This window comes from Tachyglossus aculeatus, chromosome 11 (genome assembly GCF_015852505.1).
Source record: "Tachyglossus aculeatus isolate mTacAcu1 chromosome 11, mTacAcu1.pri, whole genome shotgun sequence".
In the NCBI taxonomy this organism is placed as follows: domain Eukaryota; kingdom Metazoa; phylum Chordata; class Mammalia; order Monotremata; family Tachyglossidae; genus Tachyglossus; species Tachyglossus aculeatus.
Genome location: NC_052076.1, coordinates 27,171,626 through 27,183,643, shown reverse-complemented (window position 1 = coordinate 27,183,643; position 12,018 = coordinate 27,171,626).

The following is a 12,018-nucleotide window of genomic DNA, read 5'->3' as shown; positions in this document are numbered from 1 at the left end:
ACACACACATACACACCGGCGTCATGACGTCAGCGCGTCGGCCGCGCGCGCGCGCCCGTCCCTTCTCTCCCCCCTGCGCCCCCCCAACGCGCGCCTGCGCCCCCAGCGGCGGGGGGAGGGGACGACGGACGGACGGACGGACGTAAAGGGGGCGTGGCCAGGGGGAGGCGGGAACGGAGGGTCGCGTGGCCGGCGGGCGGGCGGGCGCGAGGACCGGGACGTACCAAGTCGCGCGGGGGGAGGCGGTGCCTCAGGAGGCCTGCGGCCCAATCAATCAATCAATCAATCAATCAATCGTATTTATTGAGCGCTTACTATGTGCAGAGCACTGTACTAAGCGCTTGGGAAGTACAAATTGGCATCACATAGAGACAGTCCCTACCCAACAGTGGGCTCACAGTCTAAAAGGGGGAGACAGAGAACAGAACCAAACATACCAACAAAATAAAATAAGTAGGATAGAAGTGTACAAGTAAAATAAATAAATAAATAAATAAATAGAGTAATAAATATGTACAACCATATATACATATATACAGGTGCTGTGGGGAAGGGAAGGAGGTAAGACGGGGGGATGGAGAGGGGGACGAGGGGGAGAGGAAAGAAGGGGCTCAGTCTGGGAAGGCCTCCTGGAGGAGGTGAGCTCTCAGCAGGGCCTTGAAGGGAGGAAGAGAGCGAGCTTGGCGGGTGGGCAGAGGGAGGGCATTCCAGGCCCAACCAATCAATCAATCCTATTCATTGAGCGCTTACTGTGTGCAGAGCACTGAACTAAGCGCTCGGGAAGTACAAGTTGGCAACACATAGAGAGACGGTCCCTATTAACTGAGCGCTTACTGTGTGCAGAGCGCCGGACTAATCAATCAATCGTATTTATTGATTAGTCCTCGTCCCCCTCTCCATCCCCCCATCTTACCTCCTTCCCTTCCCCACAGCACCTGTATATATGGATATATGTTTGTACATATTTATTACTCTATTTATTTATTTATTTCACTTGTACATATCTATCCTATTTCTTTTATTTTGTTAGTATGTTTGGTTTTGTTCTCTGTCTCCCCCCTTTTAGACCGTGAGCCCACTGTTGGGTAGGGACTGTCTCTAGATGTTGCCAATTTGGACTTCCCAAGCGCTTAGTACAGGGCTCTGCACATAGTAGGCGCTCAATAAATACGATTGATGATGATGATGATGATTTATTGAGCGCTTACTGTGTGCAGAGCACTGTGCTAAGCGCTTGGGAAGTCCAAGTTGGCAACATAGAGAGACGGTCCCTACCCGACAGTGGGCTCACAGTCTAGAAGGGGGAGACAGAGAACAAAACAAAACATATTAACAAAATAAAATAAATAGAATAGATATGTACAGGTAAAATAAATAAATAGAGTAATAAATATGTACAAACATATATATATATATATATATATATATATACATATATTCTAAGTGCTGGGGGAGAGACAAGGTATGAATCGATCGTATTTATTGAGCACTTACTGTGTGCAGAGCACTGTGCTAAGTGCTTGGGAAGTCCAAGTTGGCAACATCGAGAGACGGTCCCTACCCAACAGCGGGCTCACAGTCTAGAAGGGGGAGACAGACAACAAAACCAAACATATTAACAAAATAAAATAAATAGAATAGATAGGTACAAGTAAAATAAATAAATAAATAGAGTAATAAATATGTACAAACATATATCCATATATCCAGGTGCTGTGGGGAAGGGAAGGAGGTAAGACGGGCGGGATGGAGGGGGGACGAGGGGGAGAGGAAGGAAGGGGCTCAGTCTGGGAAGGCCTCCTGGAGGAGGTGAGCTCTCAGTAGGGCCTTGAAGGGAGGAAGAGAGCTAGCTTGGCGGGTGGGCGGAGGGATTGGGGGCATTCCAGGCCCGGGGGAGGACGTGGGCCGGGGGTCGATGGCGGGACAGGCGAGAACGAGGCCTAACGGGGAGGAGATTGGCGGCGGAGGAGCGGAGGGTGCGGGCTGGGCTGGACAAGGAGAGAAGGGAGGGGAGGGAGGAAGGGGCGAGGGGATGGAGAGACTAAGCGCTTGGGAAGTACAAGTTGGCAACATAGAGAGACGGTCCCTATTTAGTGAGCGCTTACTGTGTGCAGAGCACCGGACTAAGCGCTTGGGAAGTACAAGTTGGCAACATAGAGAGACGGTCCCTATTTATTGAGCGCTTACTGTGTGCAGAGCACCGGACTAAGCGCTTGGGAAGTATAAGTTGGCAACATAGAGAGACGGTCCCTATTTATTGAGCGCTTACTGTGTGCAGAGCACCGGAGTAAGCTCTTGGGAAGCACAAGTTGGCAACATAGAGAGACGGTCCCTATTTATTGAGCGCTTACTGTGTGCAGAGCACCGGACTGAGCACTTGGGAAGTACAAGTTGGCAACATAGAGAGACGGTCCCTATTTATCAATCAATCGTATTTATTGAGCGCTTACTATGTGCAGAGCACTGTACTAAGCGCTTGGGAAGTACAAATTGGCAACACATAGAGACAGTCCCTACCCAACAGTGGGCTCACAGTCTAAAAGGGGGAGACAGAGAACAGAACCAAACATACCAACAAAATAAAATAAATAGGATAGAAATGTACAAGTAAAATAAATAAAATAGAGAGACGGTTCCTATTTATTGAGCGCTTACTGTGTGCAGAGCACCAGACTGAGCACTTGGGAAGTACAAGTTGGTAACATAGAGAGACGGTTCCTATTTACTGAGCGCTTACTGTGTGCAGAGCACCGGACTAAGCGCTTGGGAAGTACAAGTAGGCAACATATAGAGACGGCCCCTACCCAACAGTGGGGGTCGTAACAGTGGTAGTGGTGGGATCTCATTCAATCATTCATTCAATCGTATTTATTAAACGTTTACTGTGTGCAGAGCACTGGACTAAGCGCTTGGGAAGTACAAGTTGGCAACATAGAGAGACGGTCCCTACCCAACAGCAGGCAGGATTTGTTAAGCGCTCGCTATAGTAATAATGGCATTTATAATAATAATAATGGCATTTATAAAGCACTTACTATGTGCAAAGCACTGTTCTAAGCGCTGAGGAGGTTACAAAGTGATCAGATTGTCCCACAGGGGGCTCACAGTCTTAATCCCCATTTTACAGATGAGGGAACTGAGCCCACTGTTGGGTAGGGACTGTCTCTATGTGATGCCAACTTGTACTTCCCAAGCGCTTAGTACAGTGCTCTGCACATAGTAAGCGCTCAATAAATACGATTGATTGATTGATTGGAGCCGGGATTTGAACCCCTGATCTCTGACTCCAAAGCCCAGGCTTTTTCCATTGAGCCACGCTGCTTCTCACTACTCTCACTTCTCATTCATTTATGAAGCACTTACTATGTGTAAAGCACTGTTCTAAGCGCTGGGGAGGTTACAAAGTGACCAGGTTCATTCATTCATTCATTCAATCGCATTTATTGAGCGCTTACTGTGTGCAGAGCACTGGACTAAGCGCTTGGGAAGTACAAGTTGGCAGCATATAGAGACGGTCCCTACCCAACAGTGGGCTCACAGTCTAGAAGATTAAGACTGTGAGCCGCATGTGGGACAAACCTGATTCCCTTGTAGCTCCCCCAGTGCTTAGGACAGTGCTTGGCACGTAGTAAGCGCTTAACAAATACCAAAATTATTATCCAGTGCTTAGAACAGTGCTTTGCACATAGTAAGCACTTAATAAATGCCATTATTATTATTAGAACCCATGACCTCTGACTCCCAAGCCCGCGCTCTTTCCACTGAGCCACACTGCTTCTCTTGTACTTTCCCAACCACTTAGGACAGTGCTCTGCACATAGTAATAATAATAATGATAATTATGGCATTTGTTAAGTGCTTACTATGTGCAAAGCACTGTTTTAAGCGCTGAATAGTAAGCGCTTAAAAAATACGATTTAATGAACGAATGAAAAATTGTTCTCTCCCTGACCAAATCCCCCCGGGAGCTGGTTAACTCTATTGTACTCTCCCAGTGGTAATAACTTTGGTATTTGTTGAGCACTTACTCTGTGCCACACACTGTAAGAATAATTATGCCATTTGTTAAGCGTTTACTACACCATACTAACACTGAGCGCTGCCGTAGATTCCAGTTTGTACGATAATTATGGTAATAATCAATCAATCGTATTTATTGAGTGCTTACTGTGTGCAGAGCACTGTACTAAGCGCTTGGGAAGTACAAGTTGGCAACACATAGAGACAGTCCCTACCCAACAGTTGGCTCACAGTCTAAAATAATAATAATAATAATAATAATTACAGTATTTGTTAAGCGCATACTATGTGCCAGGCACTGTACTAAGAGCACTGTGCTAAGCACTGGGGGAGATACAAGTTAATCGGGTTGGACACGGTCCCTGTCCCACATGGGGCTCACAGTCTTAATCCCCATTTTACAGATGAGGTCACTGAGGCACCGAGAAGTGAAGTGACTTGCCCAAGGTCACCCAGCAGACAAGTGGCGGAGCCAGGATCATCCCGCACCCTCCGCTCCTCTGGTGCCACTCTCCTCCTCACCGGGCCTCAGTTCTCGCCCGTCCCGCCGTCGACCCCCGGCCCACGTCCTCCCCCTGGCCTGGAATCATCATCATCATCAATCGTATTTATTGAGCGCTTACTGTGTGCAGAGCACTGGACTAAGCGCTTGGGAAGTACAAATTGGCAACATCTAGAGACAGTCCCTACCCAACAGTGGGCTCACAGTCTAAAAGGGGGAGACAGAGAACAAAACCAAACATACTAACAAAATAAAATAAATAGAAGAGATAGGTACAAGTAAAATAAATAAATAAATAGAGTAATAAATATGTACAAACATATATACATATATACAGGTATATAATGCCCTCCCTCCTCACATCTGCCAAACTAGCTCTCTTCTCCCCTTCAAAGCCCTACTGAAAGCTCACCTCCTCCAGGAGGCCTTCCCAGACTGAGCCCCCCTTTTCTCCCCGCTCCTCCTCCCCTCCCCATCGCCCCAACTCCTTCCCTCTGCTCTCCCCCATCCCCACCCCACGTCACTTGTGTTATCATTCTATTTATTTTATTACACAGTAAGCTCTGCACACAGTAAGCGCTCAATAAATACGATTGATTGACTGATTGATTAATGATGTATATACATCTATAACTATATTGATGTTATTGATGCCTATCAATCCACAGTCTCCCTCTCCACAGCCCTATTATTGATGCACACAGTAAGCGCTCAATAAATACGATTGATTGATTGACTGATTAATGATGTATATACATCTATAACTATATTGATGTTATTGATGCCTATCAATCCACAGTCTCCCTCTCCACAGCCCTATTATTGACGCAGGCATCAGTAACATCAATATAGAGTTATAGATGTATATACATCATTAATCAATCAATCAACCAATCGTACTTATTGAGCGCTTACTGTGTGCAGAGCTTACTGGGTAATAAAAGAAATAGAATAATAAATATGTACATATATACACAAGTGCTGGGGGACGGAGATGGGGGGTAGAGCAGAGGGAGGGAGTTGGGGCGATGGAGGAGGTGAGCTTTCACCTCCCTTCAAGCTCTCTTCCTCCCTTCAAGGCCCTGCTGAGAGCTCACCTCCTCCAGGAGGCCTTCCCAGACTGAGCCCCTTCCTTCCTCTCCCCCTCGTCCCCCTCTCCATCCCCCCATCTTACCTCCTTCCCTTCCCCACAGCACCTGTATATATGTATATATGTTTGTACATATTTATTACTCTATTTATTTATTTATTTATTTTACTTGTACATATCTATTCTATTTATTTTATTCTGTTAGTATGTTTGGTTTTGTTCTCTGTCTCCCCCTTTTAGACTGTGAGCCCACTGTTGGGTAGGGACTGTCTCTATGTGTTGCCAATTTGTACTACCCAGGCGCTTGGTACAGTGCTCTGCACATAGTAAGCGCTCAATAAATACAATTGATGATGATGATGATGATGATGGCGGAAGGTGAACTCCTAGAAGCCTTTGAGGGGGCCGCAGTCCAGGTGGCTAAGGACGCGAGAGGTCTCAGCCCTCTCCCTTCCTCCTGGAGAAAGCAGGCGGGAAGGGGCTTCCGTCAGCCTTTGTGGAAAGAGGACTTTGATTTTGTATGGTGCTGATTAAACAGGTGTCCTTGAAAGCCTTGGTGTGGAAGAATTTTAAACAGCCTCTCCTTTTTAATATGCACTTCCGCTTCAGTTTTAATTATTTTGTTCCAACATTTTCCCTTTCAATTTACTAAAATCTAGAAATGTAATTAGAGCCAGAGGCTGGGCTCAGAGAAAGCTGCCAGGATTGCTACGGCGTGATTAAAAATACAAGCCATCCCTTTAGTGGAGGGCTGAGAAAAAAACACCAAACATCCAGGATTCTCATTATTATCTTCCCCTTATCCAGGAAAGAATCGGCCCGGCGTGCAGATATGGGCTCACCGAAAACGCGGCACTAATTAAAAAAACTCGCCCGGGCTCTCGACGGCCAGACGTGTTTGAAAAACATAGGTTTTTCATTCTTCCCTTCATTTGCCGTTTTTTTGTTACAATAACAACAACAAACAAAAAAAGCCAACTAGAGGGTCCCCCTCCTCGCCCCCCCGCCACAATACCAAATCTATCCTCCTTCAGAAGAAGAAGCTTTAATGAGGATTTTATCTATGCAACAGTCGGACGGGTAGTGCTAGCAATTCAATTCACCCCGGCTTGTGCCATGTGGGAAATCTACACAACTCATTTTTCCAAAGCTAATCCCACGGAAATGCTTCCAAGTGTTGCTCGGCAGAGATGGGAGAGGAAAGTGCTTCTCAGCTGGTTCGGGGAATTCCTTCGGCCCCCAAGATGTCTGGAGGTTCGGTTCAATTAAGGAGCTTCAGCTGGCTGAGAAGGATGAGGGGTTCATGGCCGGTGGTGGTTATTGAGCGCTTACTCTGTGCGGAGCACTGTGCTAAGCCCTTGAGGGAATACGGTGTGGGTAGGGAATGTGACTGTTTATGGATGCAGTGTACTCTCCCAAGTGCTTAGTACGTGCTGTGCATACGGTAAGAGCTCAATAAACACGATCGAATGAATGAAGTTGACAGAATTAGTGGTCAAGGAGCATGGCCTAGTAGATAGAGGCTTTGGAGTCAGAGGTCACGGGTTCAAATCCCGGCTCCGCCAATTGGCAGCTGTGTGACTTTGGGCAAGTCGCTTCACTTCTCTGGGCCTCAGTTCCCTCATCTGGAAAATGGGGATGAAGACCGTGAGCCCCCCGTGGGACAACCTGATCGCCTCGTAACCTCCCCTGTGCTTAGAACAGTGCTTTGCACATAGTAAGCGCTTAATAAATGCCATCATTATTATTATTATTATAGAGCATGGGGCAGGGAGCAGAAAGACCTGGGTTCTAATCCCGGCTCCGTCACCTGTCTGCTGTGTGACCTAGGGCAAGTCACTTGACTTCTCAGTGTCCTCATCTGTAAAGCGGGGATTAAGACTGTGAGCCGTCTGTGGGACGGGGCCTGGGTCCAACCCGATTTTTTTGGGTAGACCCCTGCGCTGAGAACAGTATCTGGCACATAGTAAGCACTTAACAAATACCACAGTTATTATTAATGAGCATACCGTCTAGTGGGGGGAGACCAAAATTAATATAAATTGATTGGTTATTACTTACACACACCCAGTACCATTAACAAATACCAATTATTATTGTTATACATACACAAGCACAGACACACACAGAGCATATATGAGAATTTGTACCCCATCTCCGAGCTGAGCTGCTGCTCGGAACTGAGCCCCCTTTTTCCTCACCTCCTCCCCATTCCCCCCGCCCTACCTCCTTCCCCTCCCCACAGCACCTGTATATATTTGTACAGATTTATTACTCTATTTCACCTGTACATATTTACGATTCTATTTATTCTGTTAATGATGTGCATACCGCTATAATTCTATTTATTCTGACGATTTTGACACCTAACTACATGTTTTGTTTTGTCGTCTGTCTCCCCCTTCTAGACTGTGAGCTCATTGTTGGGTAAGGACCGTCTCTATATGTTGCCAAATTGTACTTCCCAAGCGCTTAGTACAGTGATCTCCACACAGTAAGCGCTCAATAAATACAATTGAATGTATGAACTAATTAATCCATCAATGGTAGCTACTGAGGGCTTCCTGTGTGCAGAGCACTGTACTGAACGCTTAGGAAAGTATGCTACAGCAGAATCGCTGTTTCCCACCCTCAAGGAGTTTACAATCTCCAGGAGGCAGATTTAAAATAAATTATGGATATGGGAATAACTTGACTGACATATAATAATGATGATGGTATTTGTTAAGCGCTTACTATGTGCCGAGCACTTTTCTAAGCACTGGAATAATAATGATGATATTTGTTAAGCGCTTACCATGTGCCAAGCACTCTTCTAAGCACTGGGGTAGATACAGGGTGATCAGGTTGTCCCACATGGGGCTCACACTTTTAATCCTCATTTTACAGATGAGGTAACTGAGGCTCAGAGAATCAATCAATCAATCAATCAATTGTATTTATTGAGCACTTACTGTGTGCAGAGCACTGTACTAAGCGCTTGGGAAGTACAAGTTGGCAACATCTAGAGACAGTCCCTACCCAACAGTGGGCTCACAGTCTAGAAGGGGGAGACAGAGAACAAAACCAAACATACTAACAAAATAAAATAAATAGAATAGATATGTACAAGTAAAATAAATAGAATAACAAATATGTACAAACATATATACATATATACAGGTGCTTTGGGGAAGGGAAGGAGATAAGATGGGGGGATGGAGAGGGGGATGAGGGGGAGAGGAAGGAAGGGGCTCAGTGTGGGAAGGCCTCCTGGAGGAGGTGAGCTCTCAGTAGGGCCTTGAGAAGGGAGGAAGAGAGCTAGCTTGGCGGATGGGCAGAGGGAGGGCATTCCAGGCCCGGGGATGACGTGGGCCGGGGGTCGACGGCGGGACAGGCGAGAGCGAGGCCTAACGGTGAGGAGGTTAGCGGCAGAGGAGCGGAGGGTGCGGGCTGCGCTGGACAAGGACAGAAGGGAGGTGAGGTAGGAGGGGGCCAGGGGATGGATGGACAGCCTTGAAGCCCAGGGTAGGAGTTTCTGCCTGATGCGCAGATTGATTGGTAGCCACTGGAGATTTTTGAGGAGGGGAGTAATATGCCCAGAGCGTTTCTGGACAAAGACAATCCGGGCAGCAGCATGAAGTATGGATTGAAGTGGCGAGAGACACGAGGATGGGAGATTGGAGAGAAGGCTGATGCAGTAGTCCAGACGGCATAGGATGAGAGCTTGAATGAGCAGGGTAGCGGTTTGGATGGAGAGGAAAGGGCGGATCTTGGCAATGTTGCGGAGCTGAGACCGGCAGGTTTTGGTGACGGCTTGGATGTGAGGGGTGAACGAGAGAGCGGAGTCGAGGATGACGCCAAGGTTGCGGGCTTGTGAGATGGGGAGGATGGTAGTGCCGTCAACAGAGATGGGAAAGTCAGGGAGAGGGCAGGGTTTGGGAGGGAAGACAAGGAGTTCAGTCTTGGACATGTTGAGTTTTAGGTGGCGGGCGGATATCCAGATGGAGATGTCCTGAAGGCAGGAGGAGATGCGAGCCGTGTCCCGGGGGTCCTGGGGGTCCCAAGGGTCCCGGGGGGAACCTGCGCGGCCGAGGGGCAGGAAACTTCAGCAGGGATGACGAAAGGGAGCAAGTCAGGGAGACGCAGAAGGGAGTGGGCGAAGGGGAAAGGAGGGCTTAGTCAGGGAAGCCCTCTTGGAGGAGATGGGCCTTCAATAAGGCTTTTGCAGAGGGGGGTCAGCAAGAGTGGGGGGCCGCTACTGCCCCTCTAGCCTGGACCGGGCCCCCCAGTCAGCCCCAAAACAGGACTCCCGCCCCCGTCATCTGTGAGAAGCTGAGATGCAGCATGGTCTATGGAAAAGAGCCCGGGCTTGGGAGTCAAAAGGTCGTGCGGTCTAATTCCGGCTCTGCCGCTTCTCAGCTGTGTGACTTTGGGCGAGTCACTTCACTTCTCTGGGCCTCAGTGACCTCATCTGTGAAATGGGGATTAAGATGGTGACCCCCATGTGGGACAGGGACTGTGTCCAACCCGATTATCTTGGATCTGACCCAGCGCTTAGAACACTGCTTGACGCATAGTAAGCACTTAACAAGCTCACTGCAGGCAGGGATCGTTAACTCAATCATATTTATTCATTCAATCATATTTATTGAGCACTTCCTGTGTGCAGAGCACTGTACTAAGCTCAGTACAGCTCAGCGCTTAGTACAATGCCTTGCACTTAGCGCTTAACAAATACCATAATTATTATTATCATTAGAGATCACGGGTTCAAATCCCTGCTCCGCCAATTGTCAGCTGTGTGACTTTGGGCAAGTCACTTAACTTCTCTGTGCCTCAGTTACCTCATCTGTAAAATGGGGATTAAGACTGTGAGCCCCATGTGGGACAACCTAATCACCTTGTATCCTCCCCAGCGCTTAGAACAGTGCTTTGCACATAGTAAGTGCTTAACAAAAACCATTATTATTATTATTATTATTATTATTATTATTACTAAGCGCTTAGGAAGTACAATTCAGCAACAAAGAGAGACAATCCCTGCCCACAACAGGCTCACAGTCTAGAATGGGGGAGACAGACATCAGTAGCATCATTATAAATCATGTCTGTTTATTGTATTGTCCTCTCCCAAGCGCTCAGTGCAGTGCTCTGCCCACAGGAAGCACTCAATAAATATGACTGAATGAAATTCCACGAGTACTATTATTATTATTACTACTAAGCACTTAGGAGAGTACAATACAACAGAATTGGCAGACGTGTTCTTTCACGTAATGCGCTTACAGTCGAGAAAAGAGTTTACCTTCTAGAGACGAGCTTACGGTCTGTTGTATGGGACTCTCTCAACCGCTTAGTGCAGTGCTCAGCATCATCATCAATCGTATTTATTGAGCGCTTACTGTGTGCAGAGCACTGTACTAAGCGCTTGGGAAGTACAAGCGTTCGATAGGCCCCACCGATGATGACGATGAGTCTCATGCCTGATAAAGGAGCCTCGGGAACGAGGCCTACAAGAGAACCCTTGGGTCGTGGCGTTTTTCACCTCCATCTTCCTTCCTTACTCATCTCTCCACGTGAGTACAATTCCTTATCTTAATCCAACTGGATAACTGCATCAGCCTCCTCTCTGATCTCCCATCCTCCTGTCTCTCCTCACTTCAGTCCATACTTCACTCTGCTGCCCGGATTATCTTTGGACAGGAACGCTCTGGGCATGTCACTCTCCTCCTCAAAAATCTCCGGTGGCTGCCAGTCAACTTTCAAACCTGTATATATGTATATATGTTTGTACATATTAATTACTCTATTTATTTATTTATTTTACTTGTACATATCTATTTATTTTATTTTGTTAGTATGTTTGGTTTTGTTCTCTGTCTCCCCCTTTTAGACTGTGAGCCTGCTGTTGGGTAGGGACCGTCTCTATATGTTGCCAACTTGGACTTCCCAAGCGCTTAGTACAGTGCTCTGCACAGAGTAAGCAAATTGGATTGATTGATTGATTGATTGATTGATTGAATCAAGCAAAAACTCCTCACCCTGGGCTTCAAGGCTGTCCATCCCCTCGCTCCCTCCTACCTCATCTCCCTTCTCTCCTTCTCCAGCCCAGCCCGCACCCTCCGCTCCTCTGCTGCCGCTCACCTCCTCACCGGGCCTCGTTCTCTCCTGTCCCGCATCCTGTCCCGTCCTGTCTCTCCTAACCCCTGGCCCACATCCTTCCCCTGGCCTGGAACTCCCTCCCTCTTCACATCCACCAAACAATCACACTTGCCCCCCTTCAAAGCCCTACTGAAAGCTCACCTCCTCCAGGAGGCCTTCCCAGACTAAGCCTCCCTTTTCCTCAGCTCCCCCTCCCCTCCCCATTGCCCCAACTCGCTCCCTTTGCTCTACTCTCCCTCCCTGCCCCACAGCACATGTGTAC